The sequence below is a fragment of the Haliotis asinina genome, chromosome 13, assembly GCF_037392515.1.
Source record: "Haliotis asinina isolate JCU_RB_2024 chromosome 13, JCU_Hal_asi_v2, whole genome shotgun sequence".
Taxonomy (NCBI): domain Eukaryota; kingdom Metazoa; phylum Mollusca; class Gastropoda; order Lepetellida; family Haliotidae; genus Haliotis; species Haliotis asinina.
This window is the reverse complement of record NC_090292.1, coordinates 6,873,359-6,896,368: the sequence shown is the minus strand read 5'-3', so window position 1 is coordinate 6,896,368 and position 23,010 is coordinate 6,873,359. Positions and strand designations below refer to the sequence as shown.

Here is a 23,010-nt window from a genome sequence, read left to right as displayed (position 1 = left end):
ATGTCTGTATAATACAATCCAACATGCACACCGACATACGCAATGGGTATACGATGACCCCACGTCAGTGAGCCGTACCACCTGAACCACTTAGTCGCCTTTCATGGCAATTATGGTTTGCTTAACACCTCTTCCATCCCGGACCTTCAAGAATTGGTGCAGACTTGAAGAGCAAAAGGTTTATATATAGTATAGACTTATAGTGTAGGATAGTATAGGCTTGCATGTTGAAGATGTTCATAGTACAAATTTTCTGTGATGTCCAACTATACACATCCTTACGATCTGTTATTTGGTTCTGCATTCTAAGATATTGTAAGTGAATATTATCACATTTCTTCATAGAACAACAAAAGTAAATGGGTAATGGACGATTTGTTTTATTACAAAAATTCAGTGAGTGAGTTCAGTTCGGCGCCTTCAGCAATATTCCACCTATATGGCGCTTGTCTGTAAATAATTTGTTTGGAACAGAAAGTCCAGTGATCAACAGTATGAGCATCGGTCTGCGCAGTTGGGAACCGATGACATGTGTCAATGAAGACAGTGTACTTTACTGCCTCATCCCATAAGTCGCCTCTTACAACAAGCACTAGTCGCCTTTTATGGCAAGCATGGGCTCAGGAAGGCCTAGTATAGTCTGGACTTTAACGGCGAACTAAATAACTCAGCAATTGAGCAGGCAATGTTTAATATAACAAGAACTCAAAGTCACAAATGAATAAATATACTAGTATTACATGAATTATGTCTACAACTAATGATTATGCCCGATGTTTCAGTGTGTATATAAAAAAGGAAGGAGCAAAACAAGCCAATTTACTTGAAGTCTGACTTGTTGCCATGGAAACGCCAAAAAGGATGTCAACGTCACCCAATGTAAAAGCAGCATTCTGTTCTGATATCTTTCAGAATGCGTGTGTCAAAAAAATTACTAAAATTCCCAATTCAACCTATAAAGTTGAAAAAACAAAACATAAAGAAAAGCCTTCGAAAAAGATTTTTGGTCAGCTATGCTGCGCTCATAACAAACCTTAAAATAGTGTAATCTTATTGGTGTACACAGACCAGTAAATACTCGTTGCATAAAAAAACCATGTACATTGTAATATTATGATAAGCAGTGATTCGTGTTTCATATTTTTTGGTGAATGTGACCTTTCACGCATTGAGTTTAATGCATGTACTTCCATTCCTTTACAACTCGATTTAAGAGTTATTTTAAACTACTTGCACCAAGTTCAACCGAAGATAAAGACCCAGTTGCAGCAACCAAAATTCCTGTTGAAACAGAGTGGGTTAAAACATCGAAGGTTTTGGTGCACATAAATGCATGTCATTGATGCAGTAGCCCTAAAACCGTGACAGCCATGATGTGCTTTTCATGCTATTGAAAATTTCGATGAAAACAATGTGTCATATTCAATCTTTTATTGTTCGAATCAAATTTAGGTTGCATTGTTTAATTATTTGGTTGCAACAATGCAAGTATCAAAGCACTAAATCGAACCCTGTTATATGAATAATGATTTCAGAGATAAAACTGTTCTACATTCAAAGAGCACTGAAGAAACTTCACGAATGCTTACAAGATGACTTATGTTCAAATTCCCTTGACATTTTAACCGAACACAGATTAGTCTGAAACTCATGAATCTGTGCTACTAGTTTCTGTTGCTATGATCACTACGTCACTCATCATCCACAGTGATGTGTACTCCTCTTCCAGGAACTTGGCTGGCATCAAATTCCGTTGACATACATTGTGTATTAACTTCTTCATAAGACTTCTTCATTGTGTCCATTAGAATAAAAATGATGGCTTTCTTCACACCAACTGTCAGTAAGTATTCTGTGGCAGCCCCGAAGTAAAGCAGTATAAGTGTTATGTTTTGTTTTCATGAAACACCTCCTACAGCATAATGAGTCACATATGTATGTAACAAATGTAAACATGACCAGTTGCTTATCAGAACTTGTTAATCCACTTGTACAAAATGTAATCATTGTCACTATTTCCTCTCAGTATATGCACTCTTAGCACAGAATTTTCTGAACTAATTTAGCAGATCTCAGCTCTCAAAGAGGAATTTCTCTGCCTAGGAAAAATTCCTAATATTTCACAAAATACACAGTAGCCAGGGGGCATAATTTGTTTTACAAAAACATGTCCAGTCCAAGCATCTGTTCTACCTTCTTAATTCGAACCACACAATCAAAATGTGTGTCATTGTTTACATGCGAGTGTGGGGGAGACCACTGGCACATCATGCTACAACAGACACTGTTGATGTAGGAAGGTCTTGGTTCATAGAGAATCTCACCCGAGTGAGTTCATACCAGTTATAGCAACTTAAACAACAAATGTTGATAAAATTGATATCAGTAGACTCGCTGGAGATAATTTCGTTACAATAAAAAATCATTCTTCATTAGTTTTCAATGAAAAATATCTTTCAACACTGCACTGCCATAATAGGACCTATCGCTTGATTTCACACAAGTGACATCTCCCGTGGGAGACACTTTTGGATTATAAAAATCATTATTTCACACCCGTGTCACTATCACATTGGTGGCACAAATTTCTGTATTCCTCTTGGATTAAACGAAAACAAAATATCTACAAATATCACCATCCTTTTTTGTCTAGATCAGGTAAATGTCAATGTTACTATCCTAGAACAAGGGATTTAGTGCGGTACAATGGCAACATTTCATATTTGGCAATATTTCACTGTCTTACACTTGGTCATATTATATAATCACTAAGTCATTCCAAATCATCCAAATTCATCAATCAGTATGGTTGATCACGAGCAAACGAACGATGCCATCTCTGTAAATGGCAATTACTTGTTTCATGCATAGCCTGCATAAGATATGCCTTCATGTTATACGTTATGAAGATGAACTTGAACCAACTTCTGTTTACATGTATAGTCAAACATAGTGCTTTTATTTCTTCTTGAGTACGGGTCTATTGCTTGGTAGCAGGTACAGATTGTTGCATTCATTGCAAGAAGCAATTTATGTACTGAACTTGGTTTCCATCATGTAACACATTGTGCAGCACTGTCACATCATTCTTGAAAAAGTGTCAAAACCATCAAACCATCAATCAGACGCTATCCACCTGAGCACTGGTGGTTTACATCAGTGACTGGTTTTCATTTATACTTAACTTCGTCTGAATCATCACTCAAAAATGTTAGTTGTTTTTTGTGAAAAAAACTAGCTCATTAAACTTTTAATATGATCAGTTACACATGAACATAGACTGGTGTTGATGCATGTCAAAATGAATAAAATACAGCGAAAGGCACTCCCTAAACATCCATGTGTGTCAAAATCCTTAGATGTTGGTCAGAACGAACAAGTTCGTACGGATCGCACCTTCTATAGCATATCTCAAAACAATACAAGAACCTGTATAAGAAGAACATGTTCTTTAGAATTACAGAAGTTGTAATCCATAATCTTCAATGAAATCCTACCACAAAATTAAAACACTGCATGTGATATGAACAGCTACAATTTCTCTAACAATCAGATGTTAATTTGACGCGAGCACAATAAAGTATTCTTACATGAGGTGGTTTCTTGCCAGACGTTCGCGTCTCTTTCCCACCTTGCATTTGAAAAATCTTGATATCCCCGAGTATATCCTCCTGTTTCAAGAAAGAAATGTTCAGACTGATTCAGTTTTGGTGGCTAACAACATCGGTCAGAAGGAAATAATACTGACCAAGTGATGTGGTTTAATGCATGTCATACTATCTAACATGTATATAACCACATTTATTAAGCCAATTTCAACATGCTGCTGGAATCACAAACAACATGTATTATGTGTGGAATACTTTATCCTTTGTACATAATGACAACAATAATACCACATTGTATTTAATGAAGTACATCAATATCATTAATTGTTGTAAAGCCAAATATTTCATCTTGTCCATTCCTCTGATACTACCTAAAACCTCATGTAAGGAATGCTATCTCTGTCATAGAATATACAAAGTTCATACCGTGTATCTTTCAATCTTGTTGATGTCAAAGTTGAAGTGAGGTACAGCGTGATCTTTTCTTGCATCTAAAAGGTTGAAAAAAGTACAAAATGCATGTCAGTGACACTAATACATGGATGAATAGCATTTCGTTGTAGTTTATATGTTTACAGCGGAAAGTAAATCAGAAGGTCTTTTTTGTACTTGTTACAAGAACACAACCACCAGTTTTTCATCTACAACCACATGCTTCCTTCCAGTGTGGGGAATTATAACTTAGAACATATCCATAACCATTGCCAGATACCTTCACAAAAGTATACTTGATACAGATTGTAAATGCAAGATTGCATGTTTCAATATTCCAATAATTTTATGTGTTAATATTGTTTAAAGTTTAAACTTCATCTTAAACTCAAATTTACTAAAACTTCAAATTCAAACATTTTAACTCGTTGGTCTAATGGTTATGGCTGTGGATGTGAAATCCTAAACATACAGGTTCAAACCCCACTTGCACCAGCCAAAACTTGTGTAATCAATTTAACTAATATTCATAATTTATTTAAATTAGCCTCATTTCCAGCACTTGTTTATCACATGACATACCTAAGGTAGCACACGATCTAAAAAAGCATGCTCTTCAGTCTGTGCCTGACCACCATGCGGGAAAGTTGCTCACCTCACTGTCTGCTAATTACAGCATGTTAAGGAACAAATGTAAGTTACTTTGAATTCATATCACTTCTACTTTTATTCCTATATTAGCTGTACTAGTAATGAGTTATATATAATTACTGGTAAACAATTTTTGTTAAGTTTAGTGAAGTGCTGTTCAAGTGTATATTCAACCGTGTGTTTTTGTGCAGTTTTAGTGCACAGTGTAAAGTTTGTTAATGCTTAAAGTAAATAAGTTTGAAGTGCATTGAGCAAAGATTGTGAAATTATTTTTGCTTACATTGTGGTTTTTTGAACCTCATCAGAGCTGTACAGATCTCTTCATGCCCCTGATTCGTGAAACGTCTATCCTGATGTAGTACGCAAGCATTCATCTGTCAGTCAACGTCAGTCAGTCAAAGTCAGTTTTCATGAATACATTACAGCCGAATCTACACAGGCAATTCTTAGTAATGAACAGTTTGAAAGAGCAACAATTAACCTCAATTCAAAGAAAAGTCAATCCATGTTATGTGCAAAAGAACCTCACGGTGCATCTCGAAGAGCAGTTCTTTCCAGATGAGCGACTACATCTTCCTCCTGTGAATATAACAGTTAAAATAACATCAGAAACAAATTCTAATGAAAACACCTGGAAGCATGTGATTGTTTCCTTATGATCTTTAAAAAATACACAAAGTACATCTGTATCTTTATATCTTTGAAATTGTTTGGAAAAAAACATTATGTAGTCAACTCTGGTAACATACCATCATATCTAGGACTAAAAGATTTCAGTTTGAAGAAAAAGTAAGGTATCTATCATTTAAATGATTAAATCACTAGAGATCATGCCTGGATGACTTCCTCATTCGTCTTCAAGTTTCTCATTTTGCTTTGAACATACCTTATCTTCCCTGACAGTTGGGTTTATTTCGTACTTCGAATCTCATGAATCAGATTCATCGGTGTCTGACTTACTGACATGGATTTCTTGTGTCTCTGCACATGCAAAAGCATTGAATTTTTCTCCAAATTGCAAGTGAGGCGTAAAGAGAACACCAACATGTATGGACAACAAAATGTTTGCACATTTTATACTTGATTTCATTTATATTACAGCAATCATATGATGCACTGTGTTGCAACATAAAGGTGCTTCACATATCCATGTGAGTTGTGCTTAAAGGGTACTTTGATTTGGTAGAGGTAACACACAGTGGAACACAAACCATTGACTTCACATATTGTACAGACAATTTGGCATGTGTCACTAAGACTCAATAAGTTCTTATTGCTTGCACAACGTGCACACCCACACATCTTCTATCTGCACCATACATGTCCATGTGAATCACAAACCTTTCTCTGGGGTCATGGGAATGAGTGTGACATAGTGTAGTTCGCACAACTGGCCTGTACTCAAAACTGCTGTGCTGTCTTTCTTCTCAGATGGTTCGATGAATATGGGTCTGTTGGCTATAGTGCTTATCACTGTGATTGTCACCTTGTACAGGTCCGCTGTTGCTTGTAAGATGATATTGTCCCCCCTTTCTCCCAACATTTTCATCTTCTTCACGTAATCCATGAAAGAGGGATAGTGCTTCTTATCCACGAAGTCTTTGAAGGTACGTCGCTTCCCCAACAAATGCAAATTTTGCCATTTGCTTGTACCTGGAATGAAGGCTGTTACTTATTTATAGAGCCCAAAACATGGAGCATATTACGTATGATTACTGTCGTCATTATTACAGATAGCAATACGACATGCAGCAGAGAGGATGCAGGTGATCCAGTCACAGTATAAGGATGAAACACTTAAACACAAAAGCACATCACTTTGTTTCCTTCTCTTCTTTCATGAATGTGTCAAACAACTTCAGCAAAGACAACTGTACAACTTCATGATCATTTGCTTACCTGCACATACTGCATGACCTTCTCCCTTAGTTGTATGTGACTGACCATGTCAACGTCATGTATTTACAGCTGTTGTGCAATAAACATACAATTGCCTTCTCCTTTATTATTTACAATCTCAAGATTGTAAAATGAGGCCTCTAGCGCCAGTTCTCTCATTGTTGGTGCCTTGTGTCCTGCGGATACACATGTCATAGCATCACACATAGTCATCACACAATGCATGAACAAAAGTAGCATTTACTATTCAGAGATGAATGGAGAAAGGAAATGACATATCTTAGGCTTTAAGAGGAACAAACATGGTCTTCTGTGCACTTTTGGCATACCAATTTATGCACATTAACCTTTATTCATTTTATGAGTCTTATACTAATCAGCTAATACCTTTTTTAGTTTCACTGAATCCGCCCTTGTTGGAAATTTCCTCTCTCTTTCCTGAAAAGTAGAAAGATATATATTCATTTAGCATAAAGGGATGCCTTGCATTGGGACAATGTAGAATTTGGTACTTTACTTCAATTTAGAACTAAAAGAGTAACATATACACACAATTTCCACCCACTATGCTCTGGGAAAAATCCTCCATGTTCATTTAGTGCCATTTCAATCCTTAGTTCATGTGGTCATGAATGAGTATAACATGTCATGTTTTGGACACTTACTACTTGAAACATGTCATCAGAAGAGGACAAATGCCTCAGCCTGACACATTTTGAAAGAACAAATCATATAAGATAGTCAGTTGATGACACAATGTCTGTCTTATCTGGTATTCTTGGCTTTCGTAACACACCAGTGAATATTCAATGCCAATAATAAGTTCTAAGTAAAGTACAAAATCCATTACTTTTACACTTTTCTCAGTAAAGTACAGACTCTATAACTCTTATTGGGTTGAGACCCACATTCTGTTGTCCTAGCTAACATCAGTGATAAAAGTAAACCATAGGGGTCAATGTGAATTGGAACAGGTGTGTTTGCATTTCGGCTGCCGACATAAACTTAAATCAGCACATGTGGATGAAAGTCAAGACATTCCACAGTTACACTGTGGGAATGTGTAAACATTGCGAACGCTACCATATCGTGTAAGATTCAGAGTCAAAACATTTCAACTGTCCAAAAAGATAACATTTCCACAAGTGATGTCAGCTGAGAAACTGCAAGCCCAAAACAGGATGCAGCAGAGTGGTCTGCTGTGGGAGGCTGCACGAGGCAATCACAACTGACATGCATGGAGACGTAATGCAAGAACGTGTTCGATTACAAGGAGGCAAACTACAATGGCTCAGTGATGCCATCACATTGCGACATAATGCAAAAAAGTGCATATCATCAGCATAAAGTAATGCCGGTGCCTTCGATGTTTCACTTTTAGAATCTCAGAATTCAAAAGATAAGTTATGCATACATCACTATCAACGGCTAAATTAGAAAGGCAAATGTTTTATGGAATAGAAAAGAAAGCAGTTCACAGTCTGGTTTTTCAGAACACACAACTGTATTAAGGATATCTTATTACTTTTAATGAAATGGTCCGTACATAAATTGTTGATACGGAAACAGTAACTTCTTAAAATTTAAAACGTAATTAATTACACTTCAGTCTTCGGTGAAAACAGCAAAAGGTGTCCTATTTTCGCCATAAATTCCACATATATATGTACATTCATTCTGAAATATTGCAATGTTTTTTGTTTTTGTTTTTTCTGTTAGCACATGGAAACAAGAACATATCAGAGTTAACACTTGAGCTTCACCTTTTCTGCTCAGTTCAACCCGAGGATGGGGCTACAACAAGGACCACAACGTAGTGAGATATATATCAAGAAATTGTAATACATATGATTTGTCCCATTTAACATGGCGCACAGACATACAGCCAGTCTAGATGTTGACTATATGCACAATAAAGTTGTCTCAGGTTGTCATACCGTTTTTGTCATGTGAATTCCCTCTTTTGGCTGGCCTCCTCTTTTTCTTTGTGTGGCCGTGTGTTTGATGGTTCGGCTCTGGGCTGCTGCTCAAGACGACACAAGGCAATGGTGGTGAAGATGAAGATTTATTAAATGGGGAATGAAGCTGTTGCTGAGTCATGTTCTGGAAAACGAAATGGTGCTTCCACCTCAGCAACAGCAAGTGAAGTCATAAAACTTCAGAACCAAGTAAATAATTTAAATATTGAATAGTTCAAATTATCACAGTACTGTCAGCTAGTGTATATATCACGTTTCAGAGTGAATGTCAACAATGGTTCCCTCAGAACACAGTTTTCTTCCTTTTTTGGGACCTCCTCTTCTTAGTCGGCTGTCCTTTCCCTGGATCCTCACTAACACTTTCTCACCTACTTCCTGGCGCACTGGCGCACTTTTTCGGTGTTTATTCACCATTTGTGATGATTTGATATGTGACAAGTTTAATACGTTCCTTCTCATGTATGTAAGGGTCTCTATTCTCTTCCTCGTTGTCCCTTCCTGGTTGTCAGTGTTCTGAAGTGTTTTTAGAATGTATTATGTACATTACCTGCCAATGGCAAGACATAAAATATGATCATGAAATTACTTACACTAGAAAGTACTCATATTTGAATAACAGAAATTTTACTGTTACTACCAATTGTTAACTGAAACTATTAAATCGCACTTGTATACAATTGTCATATATAGTGCACAATGTCAACAATATTATGGCCATTATTATTTGATGTGATCTCTACCCCATTACTCTCTGTAGATTGTTCTGAATGTTCCCCTTCAGAACAAGAGTATGCGTCCACTGCATTTCCTGTTTTCAACACATTTCTGAAGTGCACTGGGGGGCAACCAGTCATAGCATGGTACGGCGAACAACCTGTAAACATATAAAGTTTTTATACATAGGTGTGTTCTCATGTCATGTTCAGAGTAACTTGTGAACATTAGCATCATTGGGATAACTATGCATCTGAAAGAAGTCATAAATCATTGCTATTTTGGGGTGGTTTCCCAATGGTACCTGTTCTCAATGTTGCAATTGCATCATTACTATATGAACCAGACATAGGGAGAATCTGTTCTTCACAATATATGACATGGTCATATGAAAGATCTCACTGATACAAGTTAATGTCAAACTTTACTCAGAGCTGAATGGCGGCTTTTGTTGTGTATTCGTGCGTACGCCGGTAGCTTTTCGACCCAGTTGACAGTGTCCCCTTCAGAAATGTTCCTTTAGTCAAATTCTAAATGGGTCTTCCAATCTCTGTGTGGACGCTCACTCTGGAGAGAACATAAGAAATACAGAAAACAATTCAATCAGCAAATACAACATAAGTCAATAAACAGTAAACTGCACATAAGATAAAATAAAAAGGCAGAATGAGAGAACATTCCCAAAAAGAAGCTTCTGACATGGTGTCATGGAATAAATATGTGAATTGACCAACAAATTGATTCATTCAACGTAAAGAGACGCACATATTCTCAACACTACAAATGACAATGATGACAAACTTCCACTGAATCCTGTGTGACTGTTACTGTGACACATAGTGTGCATCACTTGATGTGATTGTTATGAATGAGTGGTGGTACCATGGGTTAAAGATTACATCCTTCATATCAAGCACTACTGTGCCTCTGCAACTGTAACATTAAGTATTAACTTTATACACCACATATTAAATTTTATTGATATTTGCCACCTACCTTTCCTTGCGACTGGCGATGGTGAGCTCGACTACGGACAATTTTAGTTTCCATGTCTATACATAACTGGTTCACAGCACCTTAAATTCTGATCCTTGTTCGCACTGCAGAATTTGTGGGCTTCCCATCCATATTCAAAATATATCCGATGCAGTTCCAACGCTACTGAGGAGGTACTTTTGCTTGTTAGTGGTGGAAGCCACAGAAATCGGGTAAAGACATCTAATACTGAGAGCACGTACAAGAATGATTCACCGTCAACGTCAACCTGCATTCCACACAGGTCAACAAGGTCGACCTGATGTCGCTCCATGGGTTTTTGGGAAATCACCGGTTTCAGGGTGGGCACATTGGTGAATCTGGGACGCAGTTGCTGTTTGTCTGCCTGCCTGTCAATAAAGTCCTGTATGGTTCCTTGTGTCATCCCACCATAATATTCATCTGTCATGGTCTTTATTTTTTTGGCACCGGAACCTCGCAACTCTTTGTAAAACTTCGAGATGATGTTGTTCACTTCAGAACTCTGAATCACAATCTTTCCTTCATTGTCAACTGTTTCCTGTCTGTAGTCACCATAGACAGGGTTATGAACCTGCTACAAATGTAATCGGAACTTTTGTATTCTTTTGCGGGCATTGTAGAATCTATACGTCCTGGTTTCCTGTGGAATGTCAGTACCTTTCAGCTGGCACTCAATCCATTCATAGTGCTCATCAGAAAGCACGCCAACAGATCTGTGTCTTGATGTCTGAAATGCATTAAAATCAATCAGGTTCCAACATACTTAGAAACAGTGGCATTTTTAGAAGTTGAATAACCTTGACAATGTATAAAATTTAATGAAAATGAACATTGGCCATTTTTTACAAAAGTTGTCACACAAAATCGCAGTAGAAAACGTGAGATGCTCATTTGGTTTCCGAGTTATGCCAAGGTTGATAAGTACTCCAATAATTGTGAAGAACGGCCTTCTGCTTATTGCAGTGTTTGATCCCAAGTGACTACATGTTTAAGCATTTCTTGATAAATCATCACGTCTAAGGAATAATGGCTACACTTACATGACATAAAAAATATAGCTTACAAAGTAAACATGCTGCTACATCATCAGTGCTTATCTCCAGTCTTACGGAAAGGCAACAGTCAGAAATCAGAAATCCATGGAATCGCCTATTGCACAACTTAGTAAGGTACATATGGCCATACGTGTATGAAATCATAATGATGTGTTAAAATGAACTTTGACAGACATGCATCCTATTATATCAGGAGTGGCAACAAACAACTGGAAATACAATATTGTGTAGTGAAATGGAAGACGATTCTTTGTGAAATATAATCATCAGAAATCAGACCCACAGAAAGTTGCCACCCCTGTTTGTATGTATAATTTAACATTCTAAGTACATAACTTTTGGGGTTTCAGTCTCATGAAGTATTTGAACTCACACTCTTCAGCATACAATGTCCTACATACAACGTATTCAATGTAAATGACTTTAACTGGAAAAACATTTCATACAAATGGTAGTCCAGACCACATACTTTGTATGCCCAATTGCAGGAGCTAAATAAAAATGTGCAACATATACACATTACCACGGTAGAATATTTTACAGTCTGTACTTACACTTTTCACAGAGGTTGTACTGCTGTGTGTGGTCTTCCTTAAATGATCCGACATCCTGACAATGTTTCCAGGAAACTGACCTACAAATAACAGTACTGTAAATGAACAAGTTCCATCGTCATAAATGGAAGTATGTGACTGCTAACACCATATACTTGCCTTGAGCATATCTGAACATATGTTTCGCATAAACATCATAGTACTGTGGAAGTATGAAATTAAACTAAAGCCAGAAAAAGCTCAGACATACCATCCCCTATGATGATGCTTGGTATAATACACAGGCTACAGGGTTGCTACAGGGTTGCTACAGGGTTGCTACAGGGTTGCTACAGGTATTTTTACCTAATCAGTATAGATTTTTAAGAGTGAAAGTGATCTCCTTCTTGACCCTCAGGCAGCCTTAACCACTCTCTTAAGATGCACACGCACAGACACACACACGTTTGTTAAACTACGATATCATTAGGAAAGAATATGTGTGTAACAAAAAGGTTTTTCCATGGCTTTCCAGCTACCCAGACACACACTTACACTGCATGCCAGGTTTGTAAAGATGTATCCTTCCGACAATAAATATTTTAGAATGATCGATAATAAAACATTGGCAGCATCCTGGCTTATCCCCACTAGGGCGAAACACATCATTACACATGTACTGGAATAATAATCACATTATTGAATCAGACACCCACCTAAATTTTCCACTGTTATCCATGAAGTTCAGTAATCTATCCCAATAATTTCTTTTTGTATTCAACTTAATTCTGTATGTATGAACATGCAACTGTGTAGCGGTGAAATTATTATACTGCCAAACTAAGCCCAAAATTGCTTCATTATTCAACATTTTGTCATCATTACACACAAGGTTGGAAAAATGTGTGAAATGTTTCAATGAAATGGTTATATGTTCGCATTTTATAGCGAAAATTGAGGCATTTTCCATGAAAAAGTATATAGTATTTGTGACAAAGTTTTAAATATGTCGATGTGTTTTACTGAAAAGATTACAAGTAACATACGAATTATCGCTTCCTAAAGCTAAAAAATGGCATACCATATCGAGGATATCTCACCACCACAGATGAAACAGGACTGAGTCCGTGACATTATCAGTACGGAAAGGGCGATAGAGACATGAAGTAATGTTCATGCACTTTATCACTACTGGAGGTGAAGCCATACACGAAACATGCGATGTTTACATTCATGACTACACATACCTCAAACTTCAAACGTCAATCCGAACACCTTGCGTCAACCGCGTCAACCGTCGATGGCAGGATGCAATACTCGGGGCCCAACACTCACTGATGATAAAGTCTTCAACCTGACACAAATCAATAGACATTTTCATGTGAAGTACAAGACAAACAGGATCATTCTTATATACCAAACTCAACCATCTCCAGTCTTCTCTGATGATAAGCTTGAATTTCCCGGAAGTTATAGCGATTGGTTGTGGAAGTCCAAAACGTGCTGTCATTGGCTAGTTCTCCGTGAATGGCGGAGAACTGTTACCCTGGGTTTCATTCATAGAGAGAAAAACATCTTCTCACAAGAAACAAATAATCCACTTATTTCCGAGGAATGTCCGCAATTTAACTCATTTGCATTGTATGATATCAGTTTAGGTGAAATCAAAAGCAAGCACAACGAAGCTGTGCACTATTTCCAATACACTGTTGACGTTAGTTGTACGGTTCGCGTGACAGTAATGTGCAAGGACGTTTCACGTGTTCGTGAACATTATTCAGATACGCACAGTTCTGGTTATTACAGGGCTTGGAATTCAACTTCATAAATATGTCAGGAAAGGCTGAATAAGAGAAAGGAAATGTGCTAGGGTATAGGGGGTCTCTTTTCGCCGTGAAAATACACCATTGGATTACAGATGTTTAAAGGGGCACTGATGCGGAGCGAATAATGTTTCTCGCCAACGGTCTAATTACGAAACCAAACTGCAAATTGGTCAGCGCCCGCTCCCTCGACCGTGACGGACAAAGGGACTGGGCTCCGGTCCACATTAGCAGAATTTCCTCACCTAAACAGTCAGGAGGCCGGATGCCCATCATATGCCATTATTTAAAAAATAACAAAAAAAACCCCCAAAGTAACAAAATATCCCAGCAGTGTAGTCTTTTTCGGATGGCTGGGTGGTATAGTGACTGATCCAATTTGATCCTATTTCTGTTTGTTTACCTCGATATTTAGTCATGTTACGTGAAATTATGATGTCTACGTACACGTAGTAAACCATGATTACACCTATTTTCCCAACTACACAGCAAATGTCTGTATGTTTTTCTTATGTAACGAAGTTCCGTTGGTATCCGCAAAACACCTTCGGCCCATAAGTGTTTTCAGGCTGCATGCGACACAGAGATTACATCTTCTTTGCTGTTTGATGGTCTAAACCTACACGTGTTATTTGTCATCATTCACTTCATGGTCAGTTAATGAGTTTATAACAGGAATAATTAGAGGTAACACCACTCAGGTTACTCAACAAAGGTTCCCATTTGGCATTTCTCCTGTCTGGAGTAAATACTCAACATTATAAATTAAGGTTTGTAGTGGCAAATGTATTGTATGTTATGTAATATGTGCATGTAAGTGATGCAAGAGGGTTTGTCAGCTGAGTTATCCAAATAAACATCGATCAAAGGATTAGCCGATAACACACTGATTGATTAATTACTTGTATCTTCTAGCGGATTTGTCAACAGGCAGTGTGTGTAGATGTACTAATCTATACTGACTACATCCTGTCGTAAAGTGCGAGTGTGGAAACAACATCCTCCATTCAAAGAATTAACCACCATTGTGTTGATTGATTGATTGCTCATTACTGGTTAACTAAATTACTTAAAATGGCGGACATCATACAATTAGTTGCCAGGTGTGCTATCTTGGGTGACCAATGAGAGGTTTACCAATGTGAAAGACGTGAAAGGATGTGGTCGCAAATTAGACTGTTGTAAGAAACACAAGATAGAGCAGGATTATGTACCAGCTGCAGATGAATGGAATATCGTCCTTTTATGTGGATAGTGATAGATACATTCCTTAACAAGGTAGTAGTCTGTTTTAAATTCATTATTTGCATTTGGTTTTAATTTAATTGTTGCAACATTCAGCACAATCTATATGACAGAAAACACACTAGATCGCGTATGTGTGTGAAACAGGATCCACATTGTCAATCTATACAATGTTTAAATGTTACAGTCATGTTAGAAATTTACTATCAGTATAAGCAGACCATGTGTTCTTTCATTAATCTTCAAATTCATACAAATATGACAATAAACTAACTAGGGTCGCGAGACAAAATATAGAGACGTACATTGGCCTCGTTATTTGTCCGTCCTAATAGTTTTTGACCATTTCTACCACTGGCAGATTAAAGTGGCACATTCAAAGTGTTTCATTCGTTTTCATAATACATTTGTAATTAAGTAAAATGACTTCACTTTAGTGATCTGTCTATAATTAAACTCTCAATTGCGCATATGGACTGCGCAGCAGAAGTCACGAACCAGTCACGAATTCTGGGATATCATCCGGGTACTAAGGGGAGAAAAACAATAACAAACGTTTCCATCAGTCCACGGAAATTGCTCCGCATCAGTGCCCCTTTAATTAGATGTGTACACTCGTCAAAGTAACAGAAACATTATTACGTTTAAATTTGCTGAACCCACCCACAAGCGCATTCTTTGAGCATTAGAAACTCCTACTGTGAATGTTGTTGGGACGCGCAATATATGATTACTGCTTGGTTTCCAACCCATACCGACACTGACACTCCCTGATATTAAACGAATTTTTTTTGCCGTCAGATTTCAGCGTTTGTCATTTCAGGTATCCAAGTTTTCATTTTCATAGGCTAGTTAATGTTACTACCGCCTAATCTGGACTAACATCATCTTTGTACATCTTGTTTCATGTACATATGCATAATTAAGCAGTATATACCGTACCACGATCGCGATGTCAAAACATTACAAATGACTCATACTCGTATGTTCTGGTGTAAAATAATCAAGACGATCTGATGTGCCAGATTGAGGCAGTTTGGAATGTCATTCTTTTGCTCTTTCCGTCGATGCACAGCCTCTGGGACTGGAGGCGCTCAGCTGTCATGATTCAGAAGTTAATACGGTCATGAACATGTCATAAATATGGTGAAAAGAGGTAGCAATAACATGCAAATATGGGATTTTGTTCTATGTTAGTGATTTTCATGTGAGTTTGTACTATGTTGTTCTGTTTTTAGGATGAGGATGCCCTCCGGATGTCAGTATCACTGTCAGTGTGGAGGAAACATGGACAGTCACAGACACACATTGTATGTCAGTATCACTGTCAATGTGGAGGAAACATGGACAGTCACAGACACACATTGTATGTCAGTATGACTGTCAATGTGGAGGAAACATGGACAGTCACAGACACACATTGTATGTCAGTATCACTGTCAATGTGGAGGAAACATGGACAGTCACAGACACACATTGTATGTCAGTATCACTGTCAATGTGGAGGAAACATGGACAGTCACAGACACACATTGTATGTCAGTATCACTGTCAATGTGGAGGAAACATGGACAGTCACAGACACACATTGTATGTCAGTATCACTGTCAATGTGGAGGAAACATGGACAGTCACAGACACACATTGTATGTCAGTATGACTGTCAATGTGGAGGAAACATGGACAGTCACAGACACACATTGTATGTCAGTATCACTGTCAATGTGGAGGAAACATGGACAGTCACAGACACACATTGTATGTCAGTATCACTGTCAATGTGGAGGAAACATGGACAGTCACAGACACACATTGTATGTCAGTATCACTGTCAATGTGGAGGAAACATGGACAGTCACAGACACACATTGTATGTCAGTATCACTGTCAATGTGGAGGAAACATGGACAGTCACAGACACACATTGTATGTCAGTATCACTGTCAATGTGGAGGAAACATGGACAGTCACAGACACACATTGTATGTCAGTATCACTGTCAATGTGGAGGAAACATGGACAGTCACAGACACACATTGTATGTCAGTATCACTGTCAATGTGGAGGAAACATGGACAGTCACAGACACACATTGTATGTCAGTATCACTGTCAATGTGGAGGAAACATGGACAGTCACAGACACACATTGTATGTCAGTATGACTGTCAATGTGGAGGAAACATGGACAGTCACAGACACACATTGTATGTCAGTATGACTGTCAATGTGGAGGAAACATGGACAGTCACAGACACACATTGTATGTCAGTATGACTGTCAATGTGGAGGAAACATGGACAGTCACAGACACACATTGTATGTCAGTATGACTGTCAATGTGGAGGAAACATGGACAGTCACAGACACACATTGTATGTCAGTATCACTGTCAATGTGGAGGAAACATGGACAGTCACAGACACACATTGTATGTCAGTATCACTGTCAATGTGGAGGAAACATGGACAGTCACAGACACACATTGTATGTCAGTAAAATGTCTCCGGCCTGAAATATTTTATGACAATGTTAAAACAATGTACATTTTCTGATGTTATTTGCGATGGTCATCGCTTCCCTTTACAAGACTGTCATGACTGTACTTACCATTTAAAGTTTACATTCACTGTTGTATACACAGCCACGTTCTTCAGGCAACTGTTCTAAGTGAAGTTTTGGAAAATATTCCACACAGTTAAAATGTATTATTAAAACCTGAATTGATGAATTATGAGACATAGTTGTAATGTTTCAAATATTATTTTTGCTGAGTTCACTACAAGTATCATTGATACGTAGAGAATTATTAAAACACTGCCTACTTCTAAATGCCCTTCAAAGCTTCGCATCATATTTGCATGTTTTCCGTCTGTTTGATGCGTGATCCTCGTACAATTCATCTGCAAGAATATTGCAATTGGTTCCCCCAAGTATATGGCAAAATCAGTATTCGAAGTAACCACGTAGGTGGGTGGGTAAGCGGGCGCGCGGAGCGGTAGGTGGGTATTTTAGGTATTGTGAAGTTTTTAAGTGGGTCATGAGTTTAGATGGGATGTATAAAAGGCATAAAGTGGATGAGAATCTCTTCTTAAATTTTCCAAAATGAAAAATATTGGCCTGGAATGCGAAACACGTTGAAGGCATGCTCCTTTAGGTATCTTTGAAAGGAAATAACCCTTAATTCCAACCTTATATAGTGACTGGTATAGTGAAGGTCTGGCATGCCAATGAGTGTTCAGGTGTAACCACTTTCCTAACTGGCATGATTGTCTGGTTGTGGGAAATTAACTCAGCAAAGAGTTTGATGTCACAAGGAGCTGCTTACAACTTATTGACAGAAATGAAATAAAATGGGGTGGCCACATAGAGTCGGTACAAGTCTACGACCTAGAGATAACCTGTGTTCAGAGAGTCTAAACCCTCCTGACTAACATTCCGTTTATGGGGAATAAAACATGAACAATATTCCAAGTACTGGGCTGATTAGTTTGCCATACAATGCGCAATTCAATACAGAATATGGTATAAGCAACAATAACTTCTGTAATGACCACACAGAGGTAAGTGCTTATATTGCTAATCCTACTTCAAGTAATCTTGTTCACACATTTACTGCAGTTTTTGATTATTACTCTGGATAAGATGTTCTGAATGCTACGTTCATGGGTGTAATCACTCCGTCATTACCTTAGGTTAGGATTTATATGGAAACATCATTGAACTAGTATTGATTCCTTGCTAGCTTCAATCAACTTCTCTTTCTCCTGCTTAATTAATTATATATAAATGATACGCCTTCCAGCTTTAAACACACCAAAAGTGAGTAGTATTTCAGTAAGCAGGGGAAGCTTTCCTCCCTCTTGCTTGCTAGTGTGGCAGTTGTGTAGAATACTTGACTTGTCTGTGCCTACTTAATTTATGATTGTGCTGTGGCCCATGATGGCTGAAAATAGAGAAAGAGAGTGAATGAAATATTCAGTCTAGATGGGTTTGTACATGGTCAAAGGGATGAGGTGAGGCCTCTGCACCAGCCAAGAGGATGGAGGGAGGAGCCAAGACATCATTGTGCATTTAAGGCTTTTCTTTACACTTAAGGACTCCTATACAGGACCCTAAATGCACAGAAAGGTCTTAAGTGCACAATGGATTTTATTTAGAAAAGACAGGACAAAACCAAGATGCATTTCATTTCCTACCAGTCCTCTGGAATGCTTGGGGCTGGATGAATCTGTCCTCAAAACCTGACAGCACCTCTGTGGTGCACACTGACTGTTTGCCTGAGGTGCCAAGACAGTGGCCCATGATGGCTGAAATGGGAGAGAGAGTGAATGAAATATTCAGTGTAGATGCGTTTGTACATGGTCAAAGGGATGGGGTAAGGGATCTGTACCAGCCAGAAACAGTCAAGAGGGTGGAGGGAGGAGCCAAGACAACATTGTGCATTTAAGGCTTTTCTGTGCACTTAAGGACTCCTATACAGGACTTCTGGCCTTATCGCCCCATAAATTTCATTCTAGTGAAATGATATCACTTGAATATATATATTTCTTAACTGAGCAGGCAGTTTTAACATGTTTCTTTAATTGTATCCTAACATACTGAAACGTGCACATATTCAACTCATGAGAATGACACTCTAAGAACGTTTTCCTCAAAGTTAAATTTTAGTGCGGATAAGGACGGAAGTCTTTCCTGTCAAATATTCTCGTCAAAGACAGCCATGGAAGGGTAGCATTACATTGGCATACATGGCTAGCCTTACTTGGATTAACCCTGTCAGAGTTGATGCTTTTCAGCCTCTTGATTACGTGGAGACCTGGCAATATGTGTGTATATATACATTGTATTATTGTTTAGTTGGTTGGTTGTCAAGAGCTGTAACTGTGTTTAGTCGGACTGTTCAGTCAGAATTGAGCAAAGACATGTCAATGTTCTGACAGCAATGCTACTGCAGTACTGATCTGGAGGTGACTTGAAACAAAATGTCGCTTGAACTCCGTCACCGCCGGGAGCTTTAATAAAGCACATTATACTGAATACACGGCACACATAGTTCATGTTTACATATACCTCACGTGGATATTGTAGCTGTCGCACTGTATCAGGCGTATCATTGTATCGTTCACTCCCTCCAGCGGATGATACTATGCTGTGAATGTGACGCAGTCACATAAGCTCCGCCCTCTGATGAATATTAATGCTTTCTGTGCACTTAAGACCATTGTGCACTTAAGGGCACAACAGGCGTACCCGATACGTACCTTATTCAATTTTCTACTGCCGAGTCCCTGGTAGACGCTGTCGTCGCGTTCTCCCTCACTTTTCCACACGTCTGTGTAACAGTAAAACACATCGTTGTCGTCCATGCTCAGCACCTTCTTGTCGCTAATTTTTGACTATAGTATGACCCACATTATTCACGAGCTCCCGGTTATAGTTGTTTGAAGTCAACTTGGAGTTAAACACCAATCATGACGTACCTGGCACTGTGACATCGTTCTCACCCAAGTTTTGGAATCTAACCAACAATGCTTGATTCTGGTCTATCGTGCTTGGGTTGTTCGTAATTGTAACCGACTGGCGGACGCCTTTGACACCTAGCGGTTCTCTTAATCTTCGAAAAGGATTTAGCTTTCTAGCGTATGACATTATATATTATTAATATTTAATATAATATAATTTTAAAACTATGGATGATTTTGGAGCTACTGCTCCTTCTGATGTTGATTACGATGAAGATACTTCGTTTATTGGTTCACAAGCAAGAGCCTCAATGTTAGAAACAGCAGTAGATAATTATTACGAAGAATTAAAAAATGATAAAAACTACATCGAGCCTCAGGGTCGAGATTATTCAAACTTTACCATAGATGATAGTGGCACTCCTATTCCACAGTCCCACTAGAAAACCACTCGCTTTCTCAACTCTATCCAGTCGTTATGGTACTTAATTTATCCGTGAAAAACAAAACATGTTTTATGGTGGTGTAAACCAAAGGACTACAAATCGCCCCATACCCCATCACTCAAAATCTGCAAACCTTACGATCCGAACTTGTGGCGGGTCTTGCGGGCAGCTCTAGGGGTGTGGGGGTATCCCCCACTGACATTACACAGCGTGCTATAGAAGCGTCTGACAGTGTCGAAAAACTGTTGAGTAAATACTGGGACAAACCGTTGCCGGGGCGTAAATTTCCAGTGAGGGAAATGTACAGACTAAGCTTTGAAACGCATACGCAGTGAACTTGTCAACAACATGGGGAAACTGATTAAACTCGACGAGCACATAGCTCTTGAAAAAAAAAAACTCAAGGAAACGGAAGATGAGGGTGATAAGCATCGTATCACTGAACGACTACGCAATTTAGAAGACGAGAGGCGCACCCGATAAAAATCCGCTTCCTCGAGGTAAGTCACATTTGGGAAACAATCGATCGAATACTGAACGAGGAAACCACGTTGGCCGGCAGGATACGAATATTGTTCCGAGAGCAAGGTATCGCCATTGCTAGTGTTCTGACAGCATTGGGGTTCATCATATCGACTATTGTAGTATCAGTTACTGACGGGGGTTCCACCAGTGGAGGCACCACACCCCCTGAGTCGTGGTGACATCAGAGACTGGAGGAAAAAACATCTGATATCACTCGGAGAGGCCCTGGCTAAACTCGCTGGTAAGGCCGCAGAAGCCCTGCCCGGTATCCTAGGAACTATCGGATAGTGGCTGTTCAGCATACTGGGTTAAACTGCCTCATGGTTGGTCAAAATCTGTGGACATTCATGCTGGGCTGGTGTGCGTTGTAGCTGAGGATGTTTTTAACCAAATAAGACATGGTCGAACGCGACAACTCCGACAGCCAGAGCTGTTTCACGATCGATATGTTGCTGGTTGACTGCCTGCACTGTGGGGGAGACCGCGTAGGTGACTTGCGACTGTCTGGACGCTGGCTCTGGTGGTGGTTGCACTATACCACTTTCACCAGTATGGGGGTGTGGTTGTATGTGGGAGACGTTTATATCAGCATTAACACCTAATTTTGGGTCGGCTGTGGCGATGATTATTTCATTGTTGTAGCCCGTTATTTTATTGATTCTCAGACTCATGTCGCTCGGAGCAGTGTACAATCCCATACCGAACACGTAGTCTGCTTTGGACCAGGCGTATTGTAGGGTGTCCTGGTATCGTTTTATAGAACTGGGTAGATCTACCGGTGATGCTATTGCATCCGCAGTATTAACCACGAACTGTTTCTGCGCGTCGTAAGCGGTTCCACGACCTATGATACTGGAGCGCGTCTGTGATTGAGCGCCAACAATAGCCCACACGTACGTTCTAATCGAATTGTTTAAACGGATAACACCTGCGTGAGTGTATCCTTTTGACGCATGTAGCAATTTTTTTTCCAATCATCATCTGGTCCTGGCACCCGTGAACGGCCACCTCCTCGTGGTGGGTGCTGGGTCACGTCAAGAGCCGTTCAAAGCCCCGTGTGGACCCGGGTCAACTAGGTCCATAGCACCCCATTGCTGGTTGCAAGGAGCAACCGAATGGGGCAACCTGTTTGCCGTGGGTTGCGTCCCGTGTCGGTGGAGGACGGTAGTCTGGTGGTTGAGGGCAGCAGGAGCCTGAACCGTGTTCCTGTTGCTCAACACACCACTTCGGCCCTTACTTCACCTAGACGGGTGGTAGAATCGGCTGGTCACGCCAAGCCCTGTGTGTATGGACTATACTTATTTGTCATCACACAAATTGGATTTATTAATGTTAACCATTGGGTCTTGGTGAAATTGTTCATAAAAGATGTTTAAACTTTTGAACAATGATGTTTTGCACTTTGCCTAGAGTCCTATGCCAGAAGGCGGTGGCTCATGGGCCAATCTGGTGGATTTGTTATTTGTAACTCTTCTGCTGGAGTATATCATCCGAGTATCCTTGGTGCTGCAAGCTGGAGATCCGCTTGCTCTAGCATTGTCCCTGTGATACTCCATGGTGGGTGGGGAGCTCGGATGATGAAATGAAAAACAATAACCATGGCGTATGAAACCCCCTGC

At 39.2% G+C, this 23,010-nt stretch overlaps 1 pseudogene; it reads right to left on the bottom strand.

Moving 5' to 3' along the window:
• Nucleotides 1–5,216: 5,216 nt before the first annotated feature.
• LOC137260390 (uncharacterized) lies at nucleotides 5,217–20,453 on the bottom strand (annotated as a pseudogene).
• Between the last annotated feature and the right edge of the window lie 2,557 nt (nucleotides 20,454–23,010).